The following is a 26,505-nucleotide window of genomic DNA, read 5'->3' as shown; positions in this document are numbered from 1 at the left end:
CCAACCTCCAGCCACTGCTCAGGAGCTGGGCCAAGCACATGTGGGCAGGATAGCACCTGCTCCAGTCCACCCACCTTGTTTCCACACAGCAGCACCAGTGCATGCCCACCCACCTGCCTGGTGCATCATGCCACTCCACCTCCCTGCCAGACTGCGTCCCATGGCCCTGCCCACCTGCCTCTGCCTGCAGCACCACCACTGATCTGAGCAGGAAGGGAGTGGGGGCACCAAAATATAAGTTCACCCAGGGTGCCATTTTCCCTATGGCCGGCTCTGCTTACAGGCAGCCCCCCAACCTCAAATGACATCTCCTATTCTCACTAAGACACCAGGATTTGCCATAGACCTGAATGCCAGCTGTGCCCCCTCATCAACACAGATCATATCACCACTGAATCAAACAACACAGATTACCACATCTGGAATTAATTCCCCTACTCCTCTACTAATGTCATTGTAACAGAGCACAGGGTACTCTGTTACTTGCAGGGGCCTGAACAGCAGCAGCAAGGTGGTCTGCAGCTGCCTGCAATCCCAATTAGGCACCAATGCCTGATTGGGGAACAGGGCCCAGCTGTTGCCTACAAGAGCAGGGGCCTGGCTGAGCTGCTGTCCTTGGAACACCCTAGGAGGTAAGGGCTGGGGTTATGGGGAAGAAGGAGGCCCCATGGTCCTGGGTATGACTTAAAATTGCACCCTGCCAGGGATGGGTGGCCTGGTGGGACTGTCTGTGGCAGGACAGTCCCCCAGAAATGCTAGGGCAATTACCTCCCGGGTGAAAGGCAAGTATGGGGCATCTCTTAACCCTAGCTCCCCATCCCTGGTGGGCGCAAGCGAGCAGGGGATGCCCAGTACCAAGGTAGGGCCCAGGTTGGTGGAGGGACCTGTGGCAGCACCCAGACTCTGTGATGGAAGTATGAGGCTGCTTGTAGGAGCTAGAGTGAAGATCCAAGGTGGGTGGAGCACTGAGCCTTGGGAAGCTATTAAAGAAGCTCCCAGGGCCAGGGATAAGGGGAGAGCCCAGGGAGGTCAAGGGGACGGGGCTCAGAGCCCTGATCCCATGAGGCGGGCTTGGATCCCAGAATGTGGGGCCTGGGGTCCAGTGTGTGTAAAGAGAGAACCCAGGGTGAGGGCACTGTGACCATGAACTCTGGTGGGGAGTGAGAGTCCTGGTGAAACTCTGGAGCTTGAGTCCCAGTGCAAGCCACTGGAGGGAGAAACATCTGTGAGGCATGGGACACGATAAGGGAAGGTAGGAATCATGGGTACCATCCTTAGCATCAGGCAAGTAAATGGGCAGCCTCCCACCTGAGTAACATCGGAGTTATTATCATCAAGGTGTGGCAGGGGAGTTGGTGGGTGCCTTGCCCGGAAGCAAGTGGGCAGGCCAATGATTTGACCAGACCCGGGATGCCCACTTGTTACAGTCATATACATCATCACCTGCTTACAGGTGCTCCTCTGCAGTGCTTCTCTTCTGTCTACATTATACCAATGGGGCATGATGAAAGAATGAATAGACAAATCAGACAGCCTCTGATTTAAAAAAGTCCTCTACTGACTAAAACTTACATCTCTGATTTAGTTAGTCTATAATGTACAAATCTACCCTCCTTCCTGATAGACACTGATACAACATCAATTCCAGAAATACACAAAAGCCTGTGACAGGACACTTTAACCTTCCTGGATATCCCATCACTGACCTCAGAGTAGTTGGTCTTAAACAATAAAACTTAAAAGCCAACTTGAATGAAAAACTGTGGAACAAGAAATCATCATTAGACTGAACTGTGTTAAGTATGGTTTCAATAGAGATTATGGATTCTTATCCCATCACCTGGGTTAACTTTTATAACCCCTATGTTTCTTAGTGGGTTCTGTCCTGTTTATCCTTGCAGATCTATTCAACTCACTTTCACCTCTCTCAGCAATGCCTTCTCCCAGGATCCTTTGTATTCTAATTCCCTTTTATTTAGAACCCCTGTTTTTTGCAAGTCCATTTACAGCATCAAAATAAGGAGGATCTCACCTACTAAAGCTTATACTTCTCTGAATCAGTTAGTCTCTAATGTTACCCAGGCCTGTCTTCTGCATAAAAAAGTAAGGAACAGATTTCACTGTGAACATTCTTTAGCATAAATGAAGCACATCTGATCTGAAGTAATTAAAACAACAAGTAAAACACAAAAGCACAGCTGTAAAGATCATGAGCTCTAATCAGAAACTGTTTGGGTTCTTTTATTTGAATCTGCACATGAAATGGAATGAAAAGCTAAGGTTTTTTTGTGCCTTTCAGCAACTGAACATAGAATTCCCTTGAAACTTTGGTGAGTGTACTGCTGCTGCTTGTTTTATTGAAAAGGTATGAAAGACACATCTGCTTTTGCACATCTGCAACTTTAGGAACAAAGTGAAAAGCAGTGAAGGATGGGGATTTACTCAAATGTAAATTCTGGGTTTCCTTTCTCAAAACTCAATGAAGCAGCGATATTGGTATCATACCTTATAGCACATTAAAAAAGTATACTAGATCCACAATTCATTTTGAGCGAGAGATGCAGCAAATGACAAACTTTCAAAAGATTAGCTGAAGACTGAACAAGAAAGGTAGAACTTTCCTTTCTCCTTTTAAATTGGCCTTCAGGTCAGGGATAAGGTACATGCATACTACACAAACTGCACTAATGTTCTTCTTATTAAAAATGGGATTTGAATTCCCTGAGATGACAATCCCATGCAGTGGTGTAACAAGTAGAGTTGGTGCCTGGGGCAAACCCTGCAGATGGTAAGGGAGAGCACATGGGTTTCAAGAGCTCAATTCAAAGAGTGTGGGTGAGGAGCAGCCGGGAACTCCTCTGCCTGCCCTGGCTGTTGCTCTTAAAGCACTGGGCATGCTGCCAGGGTGCAGACTCCAATGGGGAGGCCATTGTAGCCCCTCTCCTAATGTGGCACGCTGGGTGGGTGCCCCTCTCACCTGTTCCTAGTTATGCTACTGATCCATGGCCTCTAACTAGCAGCAATTGTGCTTTCAAAGAAATATATTGTATTTTGAGTGGTTTCACATTTAATTTTTTTAAAAAGCTCCAGTATTTATTTCTTCACTGGCAACACTAATTGGGAAGGGGCGGGGGGGGGGGGAGGGGGGGGGAGGGGGGGGGGGGGGCAGGGAGGGAAGAGTATCAAACCAAATTTTGGATTACTCAGAACTTGACAGCATTCTGTCATTTGAAAGCTCTTGTAAGCAAACATTCCAGAGGAGCTGTTCAAAAGTTTACACTCAGTGGGCACATCTACATGTCATGCTATGTCACTGTAGCAATGTGCTACAGTGACATAGCATCCGCCAGCAAGAATTGTGATGTTGCAGCTATGTCACCGTAGCGATGTACTGCCTCATTATAGCATGTCACTACAGCCATGTAGTGCCTAAAAATAACTGTGCATGGCACGCACAGCATAGTACGGGCTATTACTGTGCCACTAAATGATGGTGCAGGAACAACGGCACCATAGTGACACAGGTAGATGCGCCCAGCTTTTGTTATCAGTGCTAGGTAGTATAGCAATAATATGAAATCCCATTGAATATAGATGCCTAATTATTTATTTAATTGAATTGTCAACTATACAGTGAATATATTTGCTACATTACAAAACAGATGGTGAGGTTTGAACTGCTATCACACAAAATGTTTTTTACTATGCTATGCCTGGCTTATATTGGTCAGGTCTGATGAAGAATGTCTTGGATGGTCTAGCAAAGAAAGAGAATGAAGTCATATTAAGGAGTGAAGAGAATACACATGTTCATTCTTTATATATATTGAGAACAGTAAACCCAGCACCTGTACTGGCACACAATTACAATGTTTTGCCAATAACATATGGGCTGCAGGCAAAATCTGGGTGGTTATTGCACCTACATACATGGCAGAGAAAGCTGTGGCCAGAAGGTAGGAAGCAACTAAGTCAAAGGAGCATTTAAAGTTTAGGGAATACAAAAGAGGGTTATGATCTCCATGTTTTAGCACAGTGAGTGCCAACCTTTTTGGCAGGCATGCCAGAAATTAAGCCCTGTGACCTCCCCAAGTGCCACTCTAATTGCCTTCCCAACCTGATGCTGTTTTCTGCTCCCTACCTAGTCTGCTGCTCTGCTTTCTGCTCCAGGTAATGTGTTCCCTGCCCAACCTGCTGCTCTGCTGTCTGTTCCCTGCCATATTTGCAACTATGCTCCCCACTCCATGATCCGTTACATGCCACATAAAGGCTGCCAATGCCAGTTGTGGCCACCCCAGTTTTAGCATCTATGCACAATATACAAATGCAAATACATTTTCTTCCAAATTTCCCTATGTTCATAGCTTCTATAGCAGTAGAAAACTTTTTTAGACTCAAGGCACCCTTCTGTAGACTCAAGTTACCCCTCAAAAAATGGCCTCTCTTAGTTTTCACTCAATTTCTGACTATAGAAAAATAATATAAAAAAATCTGTTGCCAATAACTTGGAAAGAACACAACAAGTCAGAATGTTTTTAACATTATGGATCCCTATTTGAAATCTCTGGGTTTATTGTGTGACCCATGTCTGTACACCTAGCAGTGCAAAGACTGTATAACATCCTAGTGGACAATCACTGTTCTACAGGTCGTATCAGTGATTTTACTTGCCTGTCTTCTAATGAAACAAGCACAAGTGGAAGAAATCAATATTTTGTTCCCGACTGCCCTCTGACTGTTACGCTCTCCTTTCTCTCAAGCCTAGTGGCACTTTCCCTTTCTCTGTTCTCCTCTATTCAGTACATACCATCTTTTTTTAATGTACTTCACTCTTCAGTCACCAGAGAAAGCACTCCAAAAGGAAATTAAAATAATTTATAAAACTTACAAAGCTAATCAAACCCAGGGATGGACTTTGTGGCAAGTAGCCAGAGCAACTGCCCACACAAGCACAGGCATCATAGATAACTATGGCAGAGATACAGAGAAGTGGAACAGTGCCATTTTAGTCTAAACAATGTTGTTGTTGCTTTTTATCTGACAACTGGAGGAAAAAAACACCTTACTTTGGCAAACCTAAATATCAAAGTGTTTATTTTAAATGTCAAGTTATTCCCTGGAGCAAATGTTCACAATAAAGATTCTGAAATGTGGGGGTTTCAGAATGAAAAATGGGTAGACTGCTATATCTTCACATGCAGTGGCACTGACTAGTAATGTGGTACTACTGAGAGACATAAAATATACAATAACATTATGGTTGAATTTGAAACTCAAAATTTCAGTTTTGGACTATGATGTTCTAGACCAACTTCTTAAAACTCCAGATCTGCAAGCGTGCTTTGGGGCCCCATCTTGCAGGTGGGAATTACTACTGAAAGAAAAACAAATTCATGTCTTTAATCCAGCAACTATACTGCCCCTTCTTTTATTGGGGCAACTGAATACTAGTGACCACTGACAGCATTGACTCAGTATCCACATCTCAGTACTTATGCAAAAGAATTTACCTCTAACAGAGCACCATGAAAACACACATGAAAATTAACAAATAGAAAAGAATGTGACATGCAAGAGTGCTGGTGATACATGGCAAATTTATGGCTATTCAAATATAATCCAGTCAATATAAAAGGAATGCAGACTAGCGCTTTATAGGATGTTCAGCCATTCCTACTGGAAGCAAAGGATAAGGGCTGCACTTTGTATGTTGTATGTTTAAAGGTTGCACGCTGAAGAAAAGATGAGAAAGGGCAGCCTGCTAACACAGAGGTTCTTGCAAAGATTCTAAGCAAAGAGCATCTTTCTGAGCCTAGTGCTCAGTGCTTCATAATTTACATTAATTTTTTTTTCCCCCAGCTCACTAGCTTGCAGAGTTCATGGCCTTCAACTTTTTTCACCTTACTGGACCATCTGGTCAAAAGATCCATGACCATCACATGCCCTGTTTACTCTATGTCATCTACTGGCCAACAGGACAGAGAAAGGATGGAACCACACATAGCTGAAGCTGTGTGTGCCTGGGCAAATTCTGTAGGCTGGATTCTTATCTTGCTTTCATTGCTTTTATACTGGTTGAATTCAATGGAGCGCCTTCTTATTTTTATCAGTGCAACTGAGAGCAAGACACTGACCAACTGATGGACAAATTAATATTTAGGGGGATATATTGTGTCATCATTCCATAGATCACTTAAAAGTTAAGAATTGTGGCTTCAAGAGACAGCTCCCTATTGCAAGCCATGAAGCATGGCATTGTACCAGGAACCTCTGGGAGGCAAAATTTCTCCTGGGCACATTAGAGAAGTAAGCCAGCTGTCAGGACACCTCAGAGACCACAGCACCTCTCATGTGTGGGTGGCCACAGCAGTTAAACCCAAATAAAAACAATTTTAACTAGACACACAGAGAAAAACATCATTAAAATGAAGTTATGTTTGAAGACCTGTATCAGTGGCACGATTAAAAAATTAAAGTTAGTCCCCTAAAAGTGAGGGAACACACAATTTTTTGTGAAGAACCTCAACATTTCCATTTTATAGGGTTTGGAATAAACCTTATTTTGGGTAGGAGGGATGCCAGTTATTCCATATGAATTCATACTGGCATATTTATTTATTTATTATCAAAGATTTTGAAAAATATTTAAATAATGATCAAACAATTTGGTGACCAAAAATCAGGTTTAAATCACTTTTGAACCCGTCTGATTCTTAGCTCTTCTCAGAGCAGTGGAGCTACCCATGTCTAATTTAATGTACAGCATCCACAACAGTTAGCCAGTACTTATGAGCAGCACAATGGCCTCTTTTCCTCCATGCTACTCAAGGCATAGTGTCTTCATGCATCCAAGCATGCACAAAGACAGCAGCCAGTTCAGTCTGAGAAGAGAAAGGATTGTGCCCTTGTGCTGCACAGTGACATGGAGGAGTATTTCTTAGACCCAACATATTTAGCTCCTAAACTTACTATAAGAGCTTTTCATTTGGTACAAGGTTTAAGAGTCATTGTGACATTCACTTCAGAACTGGTCTCTATTAGAAATACCACAGAAATGTCTCTGATAGCAAAAACACTGAGAATGAGTGACTTCTCTTCTAGATACTGCCCTGGGTCTTTAACTGCTAGATTACGAGAACTATAAACAGTACAGCAATGGCTGCACATACAGGTCTACAGGCGAATGGTAGAAGAAGCATAGTAATTACCAAGGTTTCAGCTGTCACCCTTACTCACACTGACTATTATTTCACCTTGAGATCAGCCCCATTGAAATCAATAGGGCTGCCTGTGGAGAAAGGCATTGCTGAGGATAAGGGAAATGGCAAAATCTGGCCCTCAATTTAATCTCATTTTTTTTATTTTTCAGAGAACACAGCAGTAGTAATGACATTTTGGTTTGGCATTTCTTGGCAGTTAATTTTTTTTTATTGGGCCGTTGGCTGCAACAGCAGGCTGTTAGCTCCTAAGTAATGCATCCCCTGTCAATCATTATTGCTTTAAAAAAAAAAGATTGTTAGAAACCTGACCTCTATTTTTATAATCAAACATAGCTTTGGAATTATCCAGTGTCTGCAGCATAATTTTTTTAAAGTACCACATGAACAGTGAAGTTGATTAAGAAAAAATAAATTCCATTTCTCCTGGCTAGGGTTAAGAGTTTTGTCATGGCAAATTATAAAGGAGGGAAGTGGGGACAGATAGCCCACAAAAAACAATCTGGCTCAAAACTATTTAAAAATCACAGCTATGGGGTCTGCCAGTTCAGAGCTGGGAAAACAAGCAATCGAGAATGGGATAGAGAGAGGCATGGCCACATCTTTCAGGGCTTTTGTATGCCTTAGCCCAGGGGTTGGCAATGTTTTTGCCAAAAACACCCCAATTCTGACCCATGCCTCAACTTGGCATGCCAGGAGCAGACAGCAGGGGAGCCACGAGGGGCCCAATCCTCATTGATGGTGGTGGCTGTGTGCGCAACTCTGGGTGAACAGCAAGGGAGGGGCCTAGGGCAGCATAACCCTGGCCCTCCCCTGCTGTCTGCCCGGAGGTATGCATACAGCCACCATCAAGCCCGGCCAAGGGCTCTGGAGCCCAGTGCAGCCTTCTGTCTACCTGCCACAGCTAGCCCATGGTCTGGGCAGCAGCTGCCAGTCACCTGCTGCAAGCAGTCTGGGCTCTGTGCCTAGTGGTAGCTGTCTAGAGCCCGGGCCAGCTGTGGTGTGCTGAAGAAAATGGCCTCAAGTACCATGCTCTGGCATGCACGTCAGGGGTTGCTGGGTCCTACCTTAGCCTCTGCCAGGACAGCAGCACTGTGCAGTCACATCCTGAGAACCTAATTCAAAGTCCAATAAAGTCATTGGGGTCCCCTAGCAAACAAAAAACACTCCAGTCTGTACCCATTCTAAAAGAAGGGAGTCATCTTACTGAAATCAAGATCTCATAGATTTAAAACTGGGCCCCTACTGAATTTCCATGTGAAAACAAGGGAAGGGTGGGATGTTTCTATTAACTTCAAAGGACTTTTTAATTAGGCACTAATAAGGGCATCTATACATGTGCAGCGGGGGGGACCGTCTCAGAGCTGCTCTAATTAAAGCGCCTGGAGCATCTCATGTATCAACATCCCTGCACCAAAAAATGGCAGCGGGGACACTTTAACTAGAGCTCATAGATTGAGCTTTAGTTAAGTGCCCCCACCACCATTTTTCAGCATGGGGCCACTGCTACACAAGATGCTGGGGTCTGCTGGAGTGCAGCATTTACCATTCTCCAGCAGGCCTGATTAATCAAGACTGCTCCAATGTGCTGTAATGTTGGAGCAGCCTTGCTACACGTGTATAGGTGCCTTAAATCATCAGAAGAAGCCCTGCCATCACCATCTGTCCCATATACAAGAACATTTGAGCAGGTGTTCTTAAGCTAGGACCCATAACCTAAACGAGGACTCAAGAACCTTTCAATGAGCTAGTAAGCACTCACCAGCTTTGTATTTATTTCAAACAATCATATGGGTCTTGGGTCATGGAGTAATTTATTTTTGCTGGAAAAGGGCCCCCATCCACATAAGTCAGAGAAGATCTCAGCCACAGAAATGATGGGATTCCTAACATGATAAACCAGTAAATGCTGATTACAAGAGTTCCAGATTTCTCTTACATTTTCATGCAATGTGAGTTTTAAACTTGGCAGCTCTTAAGTTCCTCAGTGAAACTGGTTTACTCGTTACTATCACATCCACCCCCTCACCCTACATGCAAAAAGTCCTGACATTTTAGAAGCTATGAATATTATTTTTAAAAAAAGAAACAAAAAAAACCCCACAAAACAAAAGTATGTATGATTTTTGTGACAAATATGTTATTCTATTTATGACATTCTATGTGTCTGAAGTATCAGTAAAAATAGTCAATATCCTGAGTTATGCATAATTGAAAATAAAAGCATCTCACTTACATAATGCCCATTACAGGGTTCTTCTGGCATTCTCTGTATCATCTTATTCTAGCTATTGATGGAGACAGGATATTGGACTAGAGGGACACTTGGTGCAATTCAATATGGCACTTCTTATGTAATACTGGAGTTCCATAGTGGCTTGCTGCAATTTAGCCCAATAATTTCTACTCATGTATTAATCTTTTAGCATCTATAGGAGGAGAAGGTGACATTCTCTCTCCTGCTACTGTGGTGGGATAGACAGTGGAACCCAGGGAGCATTAAAATTTCTTATTATCCAGGAAAGAACTCTTCTGGTACTACTCTGCCACAGACTGTCCTTCATAGGGGATAGAGCCAAGGCAGGGTGGATTGCAGTGGGGCAGGAGGAGAGTTCCTATAGCATATACAGGTGTGGAGATTCAACAAGACTTATAATTGTGCACTTGTCCATAGACAGCCCAAGGGAGGATGCTGTACATTAAAGTAGACATGGGTAGCTCCACTGCTTTGAGAAGAGCTAAGAATCAGATGGGTTCAAAAGTGATTTAAACTTGATTTTTGGTCACCAAATTGTTTGATCATTATTTAAATATTTTTTTAAATCTTTGATAATAAATAAATATGCCAATATTAATTCATATGCAATAACTGGCATCCCTCCTACCCAAAATGAGATTTATTCCAAACAAAAAATTGTGTGCTCCCCCACTTTTAGGGGACTAACTTTATTTTTTTAATCATGCCACTGATACAGGCCTTCAAACATAACTTCATTTTAATGATGTTTTTATCTGTGTGTCTAGTTAAAATTGTTTTTATTTGGGTTTAATAATAGCTGGGACAAGCAGGAAGCTTGAAGGAATGGTTGCAAGGGAAAACAGAAAGGAGGATGGGGGAAAGTCTCCATTTTGCCCCTGATTCTTTTGAGAGCAAACGTAAACCTTTAATTATGATTGTGCTTTTATTTCAGTGTTGTGACAAGAACTATATATCATTAAAGAGGCTGTTCTAACATACTGGGATCTGGACAGTGTCCTCCTGAGAGCACTACTTTTTATACAATGCCTTTAATGGCAATAGAAACAAACACCTTCATTAGGAGCTATTGCCAGAATGGATCTTACCCAAAGCTATGAGTATTTTCAAAAGTTACTGGTTTGAAAATGTTTCTGAAACTCAAATATGACTATAGAAGATCAAATAAGACTGATGTCCTCCATAAAGCGGAATTTCATCTACAACCAGAGCCCACACCCAAGAAGGAATACCTCTTTCAAGAACTTGTGCTTGAGTCCTGTCATGAATAGGGCTGAACTAAAGTAAATGCTTACAGTGTTTTCCAGAACTGGGATGTACAAAGCTCTCTAGTGCAGTGAATGCAGCACAATGGTACAACATTTCTTTCTCTTCTAAGTCTGCCTATACTAACTATGGTATCAAAATATATATTTAACTGAATCACACTATCCTAATGATGATTTATTATAATGGCATTATTTTTGAAATATGAGATTATTGTCCAGTAAATTTAAACAACAACCAAGCTGATCATTAACATTGCTATAAAATAATTTCATTATCTTCCTCAAAGGGGATTTAAGATATGATGCAGCAGTACTTTCCTATGGAGATTAAGTAATTATATAGCCAACTAAGTTCAGTTGTATCAATGAAGCTTAATTACCCTGCAACTCTGTAAAGGTTACATGGGAGATTATTTCTGATATAGTTTTAACAAAAGGAGGTCTTCAGATGATTTTTTAGTGATTATGAAACAATTACATAATATAGAGTGGTCTTTTGATACATGCATAATTTAAAAACAATGACAAAAAATCAGAAGACTAATTCTGAATATTCTTATTATATTTTAATATACACTGAACCACAGCCAAAGTTTTATTAAATGACAATTTGTTGCTTCTGCCTTAGTATCAGAGCTCTACTGATCAAGATTTTTCTCATTTTCATTTTGAAATTTGATAATAATTTTGAGCAGCAGTATTATTACTGACAACAAGAACACTGTGATTTTCATGAGACAAATTGTGCAAGTCCAGTGGCAGGACAGTGTACTTTCATGTAAACTTTCTATGTTTGAGGTTTATATTTAATTCCTTGCTCTTGGGCTTGAATGATTTGGAAGTATTGTTGAGTAAGTACTGCATATGGAGCCTGCTGGGTTGAAAGAGACTTCTACAGATTTACAGCCACTTCTCTGGCCACCTCAAGGAAGAATATTGCCAGGTTCCACAGGAAGCAATATCCACTCCTTCTCACTCAGCTGATCTGACATGAATTAATAAAAAAAGGAGGGGGGGAGGGCTAGAACAGGGAATAGTATGAAAAAGGAGGAATCCAGAGGAATATGAATGGAACTCACTAGATTTACATAAGAAAAAAACCCAGAAGTTAACACCCAAGAACAAGTGTTAGTTTACCCACAACAAATGTTTTTATGGATAAACACAAATATCTGTATAGTTCTGCCAAGGAAATACCAACAATCTAGCAAAAGGTTATGACCCAGATAAAACACTGTGTATGTGTAGATTCATAACAACAATTTTGCTAATATTCTCTGAGAAATATTAAGAGACAGGACATAAAAAAAGCCCCCTGAAACCCAGCAAGCCAAAAAATACATAAAATCATGTTCTGTTCTAGTGCAAACAAACATCTTCCCTCAATGTGTTACTATTCTTTCTAGGAAGAAAAAGAAAGTACACCTTAATTATCAAAGCTACTCTGAACTGTGCCCTGCAAGCTCCAACATGACAGTGTTTGGCACTTGGTTACTAATGGTCCCTGCAAAAAACCCAACATAGGGCCCTGTGAGCCAAGTCTGGAAGTCCCTGCCTAAGGGAATAGACCATTCATTTCACTGAAAGTTTTGCATGAAAGCCTGGTATACACTGATCACTACTTCCAGGAAAGAAAAAGAGAAGGTGACCAAAAAGGTTGTCCTCGTGGAGTGTCCAGTCCCTGTATCTGAAGGGTACATCCCTACCCTGCTGCCTTGGAAGAGAGGCCACTGTACAGGAGCCTGTGGTTATATATCTCTTCTGTGCTCCACAGCAGGGTTTCCTCATATGATGATTTTTCCCAGGATTTGCCTTAAAGAAAGTAGGGTGAGGTTACCTACCACAGCTCTATAATGCTTCTGTCCTGAGCTGCTTGTGACTTGTTGGGGAAACACATATAGCATATTTCCCCTCTGCGTTGCCTAATCCTTCCCAAGTCTACCCATTCCCTCCTACTTATTTCTCCTGTATGCATTCCTAGACCCCGACTTCCTCCCTCAATCCTTTCCTCAGGAAAAGGGGACCCAGGCAGACAAAAGACGCCTTCTACACATTCATCTTCTACTCCAGAGTGATCTAAGTAAAAAGCCTCTGGATCTGGCCCTGTGTTTACATTAGTTAAGGGATGGGGGGTATTTTAAAAAAAATAATTATTATTTTCAAATAAATAATAAATGAAGTAATTACATCAAATAATGCCTCTCTTCTTCTATCCTGAACAGCAGCTAAGCTGACACATGAACCTTGATTTATGTTGCTGAAAAGTCCTCGTTTGAGGCCTCAGCAGACACTCGCATGCACAATCCACTTTAAGGCTATGCCTTAAATTCAACACAAATTCTCAAAGGTGATAAAAGCATCTGGTTATCTATGTAAATCACAGAAGACACACCATTCAATGAAAGAGGGAACATACGTATACTAAGGGTTATAGCACATTTAATAAACATAACTGATTTTGCTTTATAAAACCTAAGTTACCAGCAAAAAAATGAAGCACAATAAAAAATAAAATACATATATGTTGCTATGTAATTTGCTGTTGCTAACTGAGAAACTTTACATTGAAGTCTTTGTTAAAATGAGCTGTGACTAGTTCCACCGGTTAATCTACATGCATAGCAGGGTTTTTTTCTTTTCCTCCCTTGATTCTTGATAATCTTTCTGCCTCTATTACTGTCTTTACTGCCTTCACTTATTCACCATGTTATGGGCTATATCAGGGCTGTCCAACTCACAATCCACAGGCTCCCAGTCTGGATGCTGCTCCCCACATCATTCTCCTGCTGCCGCTACTGAAGTCTTCAGGTGCCCTCCCTCCAGCTTCTGCTTCCTGCCCTGGGGGCAGGTTGAGGTGGGGCAGAATGACCTGTAGGGCCCAGGGATCCCATGGTACAGGTGTGCCCATGCAGTGTGCCATGGGGTATGAGGGAGGCCTGCAGTATGGTCATGCAGCCCTTGGGCTATGTGTTACCCTTTTTCCTGGTGGTGAGAAGAAAAACTATGAAAAGCAACAATCTATATGCAGGGTCACTTGAATAAGGGTCACATTTTCCTCTGTAACATGCCATGGCACCATTCTGCAATGCAGCTGGTCACAAATGACAGTAAATATGATTAAGAAAACCAACATACCAAAATATAATCTGTGGAAATGATGCTATGCACCTGTGCTCCGCATATGTACATGTTATTGATTTAGACAACAAGAGATTAAGTGTGCACCTATCAGCTCCTTAAATGGCTATACCCATTTAAATCCAATAGTCCCTGCACCTCTAAAGCTGCTGACACATATCTGCACACAGAGATACAATTAGAGTAGGGCTTGGCAACGTTTTTGGGCAGAGTGCCAAAAACACCCGCAACCACAACTTGTAAGATGTTGGCAACCCAGAGGCAGACACTGGTGGAGCCACAAGGGGTCCAATCCTTGTTGGGGTAGTGCAGCCCCAGCCCCTTCCCCACTGTCTGCTCTGAGGCATGCGTGACAAACAAAATGCCTTTGGTGCCATGCTCCGACTCCCGTGCCGGGGGTGGCCTACCCTGAATTAGAGCATCGCTTAGATGAGTGACTTGTTGAGTTACTCTTACCTATGGCAGCCTAAAAAGTCCTGTCATTTTTTGATGGCATCATGTAGCTTATACTTCTTTAAGCTCCACTCCTCCTCTTCTTACCAGTCCTATGTACTTTATTTAGTATTTTAATCAAAAATGGTACTCTGCCATTTCCAGAGCAAATACATCTATCCCCCTGTAGTCTTTCTTATATGGAGAATACTCCACTAACTTTTTCAACACGTATCTTTTGGGATTGGCCAGTCGTACATAGTACATATCAAAACAGTCTAGTACCTTCAAACCATGCTATAGTGTAAGTCTACCATCTTGGCATTTTTTTATGCTGTAAAATAAAGCAGTTGCCTAGAAAGACAGTAACAAAACAGAACCAGTTTATATTTTAAACATGCATAGCACTGCTACCTGAACGCAACAAAATATTAATATTTAATTATCAGGCACTCCTTGCAATTAATAGGGACAATTTTCCTTGTTTTCAAAGCATGAGGGATTTACATGAATAACTCTTGGAGCAAATCTCCACTAACTGGGCGCATCTACACAGGCAATTAATGTGAAGCAATACATTCTGGAGCTTCATTTCGCACTGTTTGAATGTGTGTCCAGGACCACAGCATGTTGAGCTGTGTCAGAGCAGTCATGGCTGGCCTGGGGTCAGCCTACAAGCCCAGGGCTGCTCCTCCCCAGCTCAACATGCTGCAGAGTCTGGCTGGGGCATGAGGGTGCTCCAGTGTAGGGCTAGCAGGCAGGCAGCCCCCACACTGAAGCATCTTCATGTCCCAGCCAGCTGGGGCAGTGTCTACATGTGCATGCTGCAGATTAAAAACCTCCATCACAGGACAGAACTTGTATTTACAAGTACTGTCCTGCTGTGGAGTTAATTAGTTTATTCCAGCCTAATAGGGTCACATGTGTAAATGTGCAATGTTTACTGCAGAGCTAGTTAGTCTACTCTGCAGTAAAGGTCTCATGTAGGCATGGCCACTGACAGGAACTTAGGACCAGATCCAAGGCCCATAAACAAGACTCTCTTTGACTTCTGTGAGCTTTAAATTAAACTCAGATATTCCACTATCTAAAGAAAACTGTCCAAAGAAAAAAGAATGAATGGTGAATGGGGAAGTGCCTTCATAAAGAGTCAATGTTTCAAGATGTTTTTAAACAAAAAGAGGCCTGGTTCTGTAGTTTTACATATCCTTTATGCAAATAGGCCCTCTGAATTTAACAAGACCACTCCCAAGTCCTCTGAATTCACATGAACTAGTTCCATGTTTCCAGGACTGTGTCCTTAAACCCCTTAGTCATTCCTATGAATTTTAAAAGCAATTTTGAAATGTATTCACTATATTATCTCAGTCCTAAATAACCAATTGTTCAATTGGTACAAATGTTTATGACTCTGAGCCTTTGGCTAAGATTAAGGCAAATAGGGACACTTACCTGTTTGCCTTTGCTTTTTAATTATAGGGTTTTTTAGTCTATTTGATTTTAATGACTTTAAACTACTCCAAGCTCTTTCCACATTCAGTATACAGTAAGTCAAAGCAATGGATTGCAATAGGCATAAATGAAATAAACACAATGCAATAAATAGCTACGTATTGTGCAGCACTTCTGAAACAAGCCTTTAAATTGTATGGGAAATATTCACAGCAGTGTATCAAGAGTACAGTCTTACCAAAGACATCGATGAAGCAATGTTGTGATAAGACAAAATGAAAATTGTTCATGATTGGGTGAACACATCATATTGTCTTCAATATAAATAAGGCACTGCTCAGCACTAGTTACATTCAGTCACTTCTTACCTTTCCACTTCAGCATTTTCATGAAACTATCTTAAATAACATGGAATCAGAGAGGAGTCAGCAAGCAGAGAGTAGAAGCTATCACTCTGTGGAATTATTCGCTTAATTGGGTTCATGAAAGGACCTTGTAGATTATACGACTCTTTATCAGAGGGCCTATAAACACAGGGTGATCATTTAGGGCCATATGTTCCCAGCAGCTGAGCACAAGGGGAATGCTTACAAAGTAAGTTACAAGAAAAAGAGACAGCTCACCCTCTACATTGTTTACAAATTCAGAAGCAGTGTCCTCCCATCAGAAAAAATGCTACCAAAAAACACCACCCTGTCTGTACCCTATCAAAAGGGTGGAGTGATCAGGAGCAAAGTAGAGCCTCAAGCCTAACATCTTGAGTCCAAGGACCCATCTGAGAATATTATGGAAAACTCAAGAGAAACAGCAGCACAAATAACATTGCTTCCAGAAGATGTAACTCTGATACCAAGGGGCGAATACAGTGGATGATGAGAAAAAGTGAAAACAACAGGATCTCTCTATGATGGCTGCATCATCAAAGGAAAAGGCTAGCGCAACACTGCTGGAAAGTGTTATTGCAGAAGGTCTGTAGAATGCATTCAGTATGTCTGTGGGCTGCAGCACCTGAAGCTATGTAAGTAAGGACCATCAGAGGATTCTGTAGAGACTACACTCAGTGACAACAAATTTCTGTTTGAAAAATATGTATGAAAACTGCAGGACTCTGGCTGTTAGAAAGGAAATAGCATTGAATGAAGGAAGTATACTCTTTCTCAAGGAATACTGTGGCACAGTTATATGTTCCTTTTCCCATCATAATATTTGGCACATTTTACCTTTTTCTGACTTGACATAACCCCTATAATCTTTTCGATGTGGTCTGCAAAGATCTGGTATAATGGGATCAATTTATTCATTGAAATGTAGGCTGCTTTTGAGAGCTTAAGTTTGCTCCTAATGTTACTTTAAAAAGCTTATGTCTGATTGATTCATACAAATAAAATGACCCTGAATTAAAGACATAATTTTAAAAGATGTTGAAATGCAGAAGATCCCTACATAGTAATTTTGCATTTGAATACAAGCACTAAATCTCTTGTATTTAAATATTGGCATTCAGAGCCAAATTAAGGTTTTAAAGAGAGGCAAAATCCAAAATGCAAACCTCCCCTCACCCAAACAATAGGGGATGCATTTCAAGTAATACAACTAAGAACATAATTTCTATTCCCAGATTAAAATTTAGGATAAGTATTCAATAAGTACTGGAAATATTTTCTCAATTCACATGAAAGTCAGTGTGACTTAAAGGCACCGAGCATCTCACAGAATTGAGGACCAGGATTAATATTGCTTACTTCTGAGAGAGGAATCTTCCAACTCTATCAATGTAAATGTTACCTACATTTTAACTGCTACCATTTATTTGAGCCACAAATAAATATTTATTGTTACAAACTAAATGGCAAAACTACTTCAAACGTTCCACCATTAGGAATAACTACACTTAGCCATAACAAAAAATCATTTTAATAATGTATCAAGTATTTCATTTTCTTATAAACTATTTACCAAATGTCTTTCTGTCCAAGTGCTGTAAGTTAAACCCGTAAAAATCTTATTGCATTATAAATTATGCATAACAAGAATTCAATGATTAACTGAAATGTGCTTCAGTATGTTTTAGTCATCCATCATAGTTAGAATGTCAGGTGTCTGTGTAGGTGTCTATTCACTAGATTAACAAACTAACAATTGACACCTACTCCTGTATATCTTGTGTACTCAGTACTCCAAATGGAATTAGTAAGAGCTGGGATGCAGAAGGAATACAGGACTTAGAGTTAAATTAATTTGCAAGTGTTTCCTCTTTTTCCTGCAAAGTTTGGTAGTCATTGGAATTCTGGTGCAGAAATCATCTGCCTCTCATCCGAGTTAATCCATATGAAATACATTTCCAGTAATGAAAAGATTATGAATCCATATGCAAAATCTTCAGTACCTATATGTGTTTATTATTATTCAGGTATCTAATAAAAGCACCCAAATGAAACTTAACTGAAGGAAGACATATGCTAAGGACTAAATTATATCCTTACAATGCCATTGCAATACCTACCAATGCAATTCCAGTGATTTCAATAGAATTGCATGATTACAACTAAAGGACAGAATTTTACCCTAATGGTTTTCTGGTTATAGAAACCATTCTTGGTAAGTACATTTATACAATTTTAAAGATTAAGGTTTTTGACATAAATGTGAAACCTATTTAAAATGAATATAATTAAAATGTCATAAATGACACGTTTTTGAGTTTCAATGCATTTTACACACAAGAGATGTTCTGTCATGAATATTCATTACCAAGGAGGTGTAAGAGTAACATTGTTTGTTTATGTTTTGCTGTTAAAGAAAATTTAATATTCCTTTTTTTATTTACATGCTAGCTTCTGAAGTTAATGAACTGATTATCATGCACACAATCCCTGAACATCTTATTAGCAATGAAAGTATATGCAATCTGTTACTATGTTATAATGGAGACGGGGCCAACCTTTTTGGCAGGCTTGCCACATATTAGCCCCTACCCTCCCAAACTCCCACTTTGATCCCTTTTCTTGCCCAATTTGCTGCCTTGCTTCCTGCCCTATCTACTGCTGTTGCCTGCCCCTGCTCCAATCTGCTGTCTGCCACACATACAGGCTACCCATGCCATAGGTTAGCCACCTCTGTTATAATGCAAAGGTTTATGAACTTTAGGCCCGATTCTGCAAATATACTTTGGCTGGTAGTAAATATTGCTAAGAGTAGTCCCAGTGAAACCAATTAGTTTACTCAGGGCAATTAAGCATTATGCCCAGTGTTACTGTTAGTGTCAGACCTTCTCACTGTACACTGTTTCACAGCTGATATACACAAAGAGCACTTCCAGTTCTGACAAGACTATCAGGAATTTTGCAGAATATTTGTGCATTTTCATAAAGTCCCTGTTCCTGAAAGAAATATCTCTGGTTCTATTGTTTTTAAAGTTTCTAGTATCCATGGCTGCAGAGATTAACTTAAAAGTGTTAACTCTAAAGGCTCATCAACCAGAAGGCAAACAACGCCCCCTCCCAAAACAAAACAGAATGTGATGCAATCACAGGTGAAGAAAGACAAAGTAATATAATGTATTGCACTGAGCACTGGATAAGGCCTATAATCCTAAATTCTCCACATAATATACATGCTAAATTAAGATGCATATTTTCACTGTGCTATAGACGGGTCTTTCTGCTTGTGGGTGTAAAATGCAACCACACAATAAATTTCAGGCACAAACTGTAGGATCACACTTCTAACTGTACTTCAGCATAACCTGTTAAAAGCAAAAGTACTAAGACTAGAACTCACAATTTGCTTGAAAATACAAAAATGCAGATGTAAAAATGTCAGTGTAAGTCATGACTACAAAAGAGAGACTGTTTACTCATACTTATTAAGAAAGGTTTTCCTTAAAGTAATGCTTTACAAAAGCTATGATTTGGGAATACAAGAGTAACTCCATGACAATAACATCTAGAATCATCAGATCAGGGGGGAGGAAGTTGTGCAAAGCAGCATTTTTCCAAATAAGAACTGTTGTCTAATCTTTGTCCTATACTCCCTAGCCTTAAACCTTAAAGTTACAGTGAAATATATATGTGATATATGTGTGTGTGTGTTTTATATCTATATCTATATAGATATAGATATAGATATCTATATCTATATAGATATAGATATCTATATATCATATAGACACACATATATGTCACACACACACACACACACACACACACACGTCACTCTGTAACCCTTCAGGTTACCCCTTAAGTCTCAATTTTAATTGGTAACTCCCTAAAAGCAGGATACTTTGAAGTCCTATATCATTTAAGGTCTTATACATTTTAAGCATGAAACTATGCTAAATACTTGAGTATTGATATAAACATACATATGGTAGAAAACAGGAATAAAAACTACAACCCAAAAGAGGACATTTAATAACATTTTAAATAAGTAAGGGCTTGATTAATTGGGTTAGTGGACTTATATTATATTTAAGGGTGGCCAGAGGGTAAATTTAGAGACTTCAAACAAGGGCTTTAAAACCAATGATGAGTTTTAGAAACAATTAAAAATGAATGGAATGCAGATTTCTCACAGAATATTCAACTATTTAATCAAGCTACTTTTAACCAGCTTTTAATTTTTTTTTTTTTCAAAAACAGCTTGTATCATCGCTTATTTTAGGAAGTGGCAAAACATGGTATCTGAAATGTATAATCACTGGATCTTGCTCCTTGACCAGAGGAGAAAATGTTATCATACCTTTCTATATATATCAATATACAGGGGGCAGAGAAACACATAATGATCATAGTTAAAAACGAGAAATTGTGCATCATCTTGCCTCCTAAAAAACATCATGCACATTTGTAATGCTATGTAATTGGATTAATAAAATTGTATGAATAATTTATAATAACTGGTACAATACAAGCTATCAAAAAAAAAAGGAGGTAGCCTGAATATGCTGTGGAAGATACTAGTACATGTGAAAACAAAAGATCCCTTGACATCAACTGGGCAAGAACAGGGAATATACTACATATAAGACTGTTAGGCAGTCACTGTTGTTCTATTTCATGTCTCATTCCCATTCCTTCATCCAAAAAACAGCTTGTTCTAAGTTTTTTCTGGCTCACTCACGTTCCTTTTAGCCATTCAGCAGTTTTCATCATGTTCTTTCCCCCTCCATACATCCTTGCATACTGTGAATTAATGCTGCTTACTGCAACATTAACTTGTAATGCTGTTTTCTGTGCAAGTTACTAGTCATTGTTTCAAGAAGAGCAGATGTTGCTGACTCCACCTATCTGTCCAGAGACCAGGCCTACTTTTCCCTGCATGTGGTAATATTATGGATGTTTTTGATGTATCTTTTTGCGACATTATTAATTATGCCACTCAGTCTTTCCTTCCTTATTGCATTTCTAAATGTAAATTGTGTGCTCACGCTCTCTCTCTCATTTTTTTTCTCCAAAGATCACATTCCAGGGCATGTGGCCACATACAGGGAGATAAATTGGTCTTTTATCATGGAAGGAGAGAAAAACCTCTATATTTCCATATTCCTATTCAGATCCTTTACCTGGTGTAAATTGTGAACCTTCACTGAAGCCAACATATCTGCATGGATTTATACAAGTTGAGGATCTGGCTACTAAGGTGAGATTAATAAGTAACTTGGATACACTTAAGATCTGAGCAGTAATGTATGTTTGATCAGCCACGGATGATCAAATATATGTTTCCTATGATATGTTCCCTAAATCTTCTGTGTTTCACAATGGAGGCAAATTATGGCTCTTTGAAGGAAGCATTCCATCTTTAGCAACCTTTCACACATCTAATTAAGCATGCTGCCCTATCACCTTCTCCAAAGTAGGGTGCTGTTCCTCCATCAAAACTTCACTTCCAGATGAAATGGTAAGTACACAAACAATTAAACTCAAGTGGAGAAGGACACTAGGTGACCTCCTTAAACTACCTCAGGCAGAATCCACAGCAGCATGGCACAACACTGGCTTTTTCCTCAGCTCAACACGTGTCAATTTGCCTAGAAATAACTTTAAAGATAACAGTAACACAAAGTTTACCATAGTTCTTTTTCTGTAGCTGAAATATTGACTCCATATGGGGAAGCACCAGGCATGACACTATTGACCTTTATCTAGTATCTTATAAATTAGACTGGTGTAGGTCAATAGTAGGCAAACAGGTCTATTTGGATATTGTAAGGAATATCAATACAGAGCCTGAATAATCTAAACCCAACAGCCCATTATTTCAACAAATTAACTGTGATTGCAAATAAGACTTCCCATTTATCTGCAGTACTACATGTACATTTTCTTTCAGGGGTAAAGGGGAATAATCTAAAATTCAGACCATCAAACATGAATTACTAAATTATTTGTACACTTTATTAATAATAACATGATAATTTTTCCAGCCTGGAAGGTCTCCATTTTCCAAACACTCCAATAATTTGTTGCCATTTTTAGGTTCTAGTCCTCTGTGAAAAGCCTACACCTGAACAGGGGAGAGTGTAAGGTGAACACATGTGCCTTGCAGGGATGTCATAGCACACAAGGGGAGAGATATTTTATGTGACTGAACAGTCCTAACAGATGGAGGCCTCAATTTTCAGAAGTGCCTAGTGATTTGACACACCTTGATTTCCAGATGCCCAAATGGAGTCCTTAAACAGGCCTGCTTTTATAAGAGTCAGTACTGAGAACTTATTCCCCTTTAGAACTGAGCATCCAGGAAGAGATGCATTCAAAATAACTATTTTCCCTAAAAATTTAGGGTATTAATCCTTTTTTCAAAAAAATGTACATCAAAAGAGAGCACGCTTATGCTGTACATCCAACACATTCTTTCAGTGCAATAGTTTTCAAATTTAGCATTTCTTTGCACATGGTCTGATACTATATTAGATATGCAAAAGATAATTTTAAATCTGTCTATAATAATAGTATTATTAATAGTATATATTTTATGGAAGCCTTCCTGAATTGAATAAAAAACCTAAACTGTCTTCCAAATTAAAGGAGTTAGTTTCCTGACAGATATACACCTGCAAATCCTATTATTATAATTGATCATTATTTGGAAATAATCCTCATAAACATTTTATTTAAAATTTATTCAAGAAATCCAAGTTAAAAATAAACTATGAATGTAATTTGAATGAAAGAGTAGATAAAGGTTGCCTTAGTTAATTGTTTATACATTTTTTTTCCAAAATCAGAACAAATCTTTACAATACCCATATTTTGTACTTGACTCTGTGTGTGAAATCTCTCAACAGTCCAACAATACAGATAACAGCAGTAACAGTATAATTATAACTTACAGCTGAAGTAGATAAATAAAACTGTTAGTTTCTAACCAGTGGTTAAAATTAATTTAAAAGTATAGAAATGTAACATTGCCAACATCAGCATATGGATCCTTCAATGAAAATGGATTTAAAGTTCAACTAAATCAAATCAGAACAAACAAACAAACAAAAACTCAGCAGCATGCCACAACCTATCCCAGCCAGTATCCCAGAACAAGACAATGACTGGATCAAAGAGGAACGCATCCAGGCTTGTAGCAGCTGGCAGGAAAAACAGCATTGTAAGCAGTGGCTGAACAGCAGGAGTTGCAGACACAAAATGCATTAAATGGGAGGCAAGTTGTAGGTGTGTAAGGAAGGGAATATTTCCTGTTCCCCAAACATTACTTTAGTCCTGACTGCATCACTGAGTAAAGGAAATGACATTCCTTTCTTACTTCCACCTCCCATACATAGACACATTCTACCTACACACTTGCACGCACACACGGACTTAAAGAATACAAAAATACAATATAAACCCACCATTACTCTAAAGAGCAAATTATTGCAAAAGGCCTGGTTTTCTCACTGGCATACAGACACTTGATTCAGCACCACCTGAAGCTGAACAGCGCCCCATGCTCAACCTTGCTTTGGAACACTCTCTGACCCTAGACTCAATGGTACAAATTCAGGGCAGTAGTTGTTTAACTTTGAATAACAGAAAAGTAGTACTTGAGAGTGTGGCAATAAAGAAACTGTACATAGCTGTGAATAGAGAGGAGAAACAAAGAATTTGGGATCTATTTCCACATGAAATACTTCCACCCAACATCAAGTAAGCTATCTGCAGTGAGTAGCACTGGATTCCCAAGCATATACATTTTAGCTGCCATAAGCAAAAGGTGCAAACTTTAAGGTGCCAGTATAAGTTAAGCATTTCTGGTTTTGCTTTAATGCTGTACTTGTAACTGTTCCATGAAAGTTAAAATGTCAGCAACACAGCAATAGATAGCTACTCTCCCAAAGCTTCTTTTAAAAAAATGGAGCAGTTTAAGTAATTTTTAATGAGCTACACAGAAGGTTCATTTTCCAGCCTAAATATCAGTAGATAACCTTTGAAATACCTTTTGCACAAATAAATAATGAACATTTTCCAGCCAAACCCTAAACCCAGCATTATCCAATTACAAAAAAAAAAAAATTATAATAATAATAACCCCCCCCCCCAAAAAAAAAAAACCAAAACAAACGACATTTATCAGTAATACCAGTCCCCAAATGCATGGACCCCAGTTTGTATTTCCTCAGAAAATAGAAAGGAAAAACCAAATGCCCAAAAATGCACTAGCACATTTCACTGGCACTGGCTCACTAAGTTAATACTGGTTGCTAAGCAATTTCATTTTTTTTTCAAAACTCAAACTATCCAGTGCCAGATGGATTAATGAAAACCATCCACTCACACTCTTTTTTGTTTATATTTCTTGACAAACCAGCACTGTTTTTTTTAATTATTCCCTTTATAGGCAGCCCATTCCTGATTGGGTTAGAAGGGAAGCTTTACAACACATATATTAAAAAGGGAAAAAGAGGAAGAGGCTAAATGCATTTATCATTTTTTTTCATGGATCACAGGGAGGAGAAATCTAGAGAGCAGTAAATCCTCTGGGATCTGCTGTAGTAAAGACTACAAGTCTGGCTCAGTGTGTAAAGATGTGAGGCAGTAGGCGACCTGAATGTACCTTCCTCTGAACTGGTAATCTATTTATAACTCCATGACATAACGTTACCTGTGACAATGCAAGCCAACATGCATTTTCTTTCAGCAACCATGTAACCATACATAGCCTCTGTTTTATTTACACTGACTTGTGTCCCTCCCCTTCCCCCTCTCTGTTTTCACTTTCAGTTCTTTTTGCCATCTATACCACCAGGCATCCCATTGCAACTCATGCCCATTCTGTGTAAAGCTTGATTGGATTATTTTTTTTAAAATAGTCATGACCAGAAAAGAATAATTATCCATAGTACAACATAATCAACCAACCAGTCAGTGATAAATAGAATCAGCTAATATTACCTGTTACCACTGGTATAATTCTAGTGAGGATAAGGGGGATATATCTCCTCCCCCCACCAACTTTCAGTCTTGAGGAGAAAACATATCTTTGTCACATCCAATTTTCAGTCTGCTGAAAGGAAAGGAGGGGAGACTGCAGCATGGTGAGCAGGAGTTCTGGGGCATGCTCACTTCCTTTTTTTGGGCTGGCAATGAGACAGTGAGTTGAGGGGCTCAGCTGGGGAAGGGAACTGCATTGCAGGATCCTTCCAGTTGGGTCATTTTATTCACTGCTGGGGCAGGCAGGAGGCTGCAGCTGAGACTCCTGTCTAAAGCCATCTCTGTTGGCTGGCCTGGTAGAGAAGAAACCAAGTTATCTGCTAAGGGCAGCTTTCTCCTCTTTCCCATTCTTCTGGGGCCAGTGGTGGCCCTAGAAGCAGGCCCTGGGAAGTGAGGAAGGGAGCAGGTCAGGTGGGAAAGGGCCTTGAGGAGAGGCATAATGTGAAAGGGGATCTGGGACAGGACTGTCAAAATGTAAGGGAGACCCTGACGGCTGTGAGGCAGAAAGCTGAAGAAAAGAAGCTGGAGGGTTGTGTGTAAGACATGCAGGAGGGCAGATGGGAAACCTATGGTAAAGTTGGGGGTTGGTTTTTGGAAGCAGAGAGGTGAATTGATAGATTTCATGGACATTAGGACTGGAAGGGACTTGCAAGATCACCGGGTCCAGCCCCCTGCCCAAAGGGCAGGAAGTCTGCTGGGATAAAATAATCCCAACAAGATAGGCATGCAAATGTGTCTTAAAAGTGTCCAGAATAGGTGCTTGCACCACTTCTGGTAGGAGTCTATTCCAGACTGGGGACTCAGATGGAGAGCCATAGGAATTGGATGAGGTTCTGGGAGAGGCAGGCCTATTTGTTGTGCCACTGTAACACTGGGAGGCACAGGAAGTGATATGGTGAGAAGGAAAGTAAGAGTGATTGTGGGAAAGAGGGGATAATATAGATGTAAGATTCAGACCACAGGCCACTCTAGGGATGTAACTGGGGAAAAAGCAGGAAAGGCTGGAGACAATGAACATAGGCAATGTGTTCAGAGAAGTTAGAATGAGGCAGAAGACAAGTCAGGTGAAAAGCAGGAAGTAAAGAGAACAAGAGAGGAGAGTGAAGGGCCATGAGAGATGGATAGTAGGGACAAAAGGGAGAAGATATAATGAAAAGTGGGAAATGCGGGGCAGGGGCGTGGAATGAAGTTTTGAAAGGTAGACAGGATTACTGGAGAGGAAAAGAAGGGGGAATAAAAGTTTGAGAGAATGAAAGGAATAATGAGGGTTTGTTGTCCCCCCTCCCCCTCCCAGGAAGGCAAGATGGGAAACT

At 40.1% G+C, this 26,505-nt stretch overlaps 1 protein-coding gene across 8 annotated transcripts in view; it reads right to left on the bottom strand.

Annotated features, from left to right (window-relative positions):
• PHACTR1 (phosphatase and actin regulator 1) overlaps nt 1-26,505 on the bottom strand; it is a 471,624-nt gene that overhangs the window by 428,168 nt on the left and 16,951 nt on the right. The gene's annotated exons all lie outside the window — the stretch shown is intronic.

The sequence above is a fragment of the Alligator sinensis genome, unplaced genomic scaffold (assembly GCF_000455745.1).
Source record: "Alligator sinensis unplaced genomic scaffold, ASM45574v1 scaffold253_1, whole genome shotgun sequence".
Classification (NCBI taxonomy): Eukaryota; Metazoa; Chordata; order Crocodylia; family Alligatoridae; genus Alligator; species Alligator sinensis.
The sequence above is the reverse complement of the archived record's forward strand: the minus strand, read 5'-3'. Positions and strand labels throughout refer to the sequence as shown.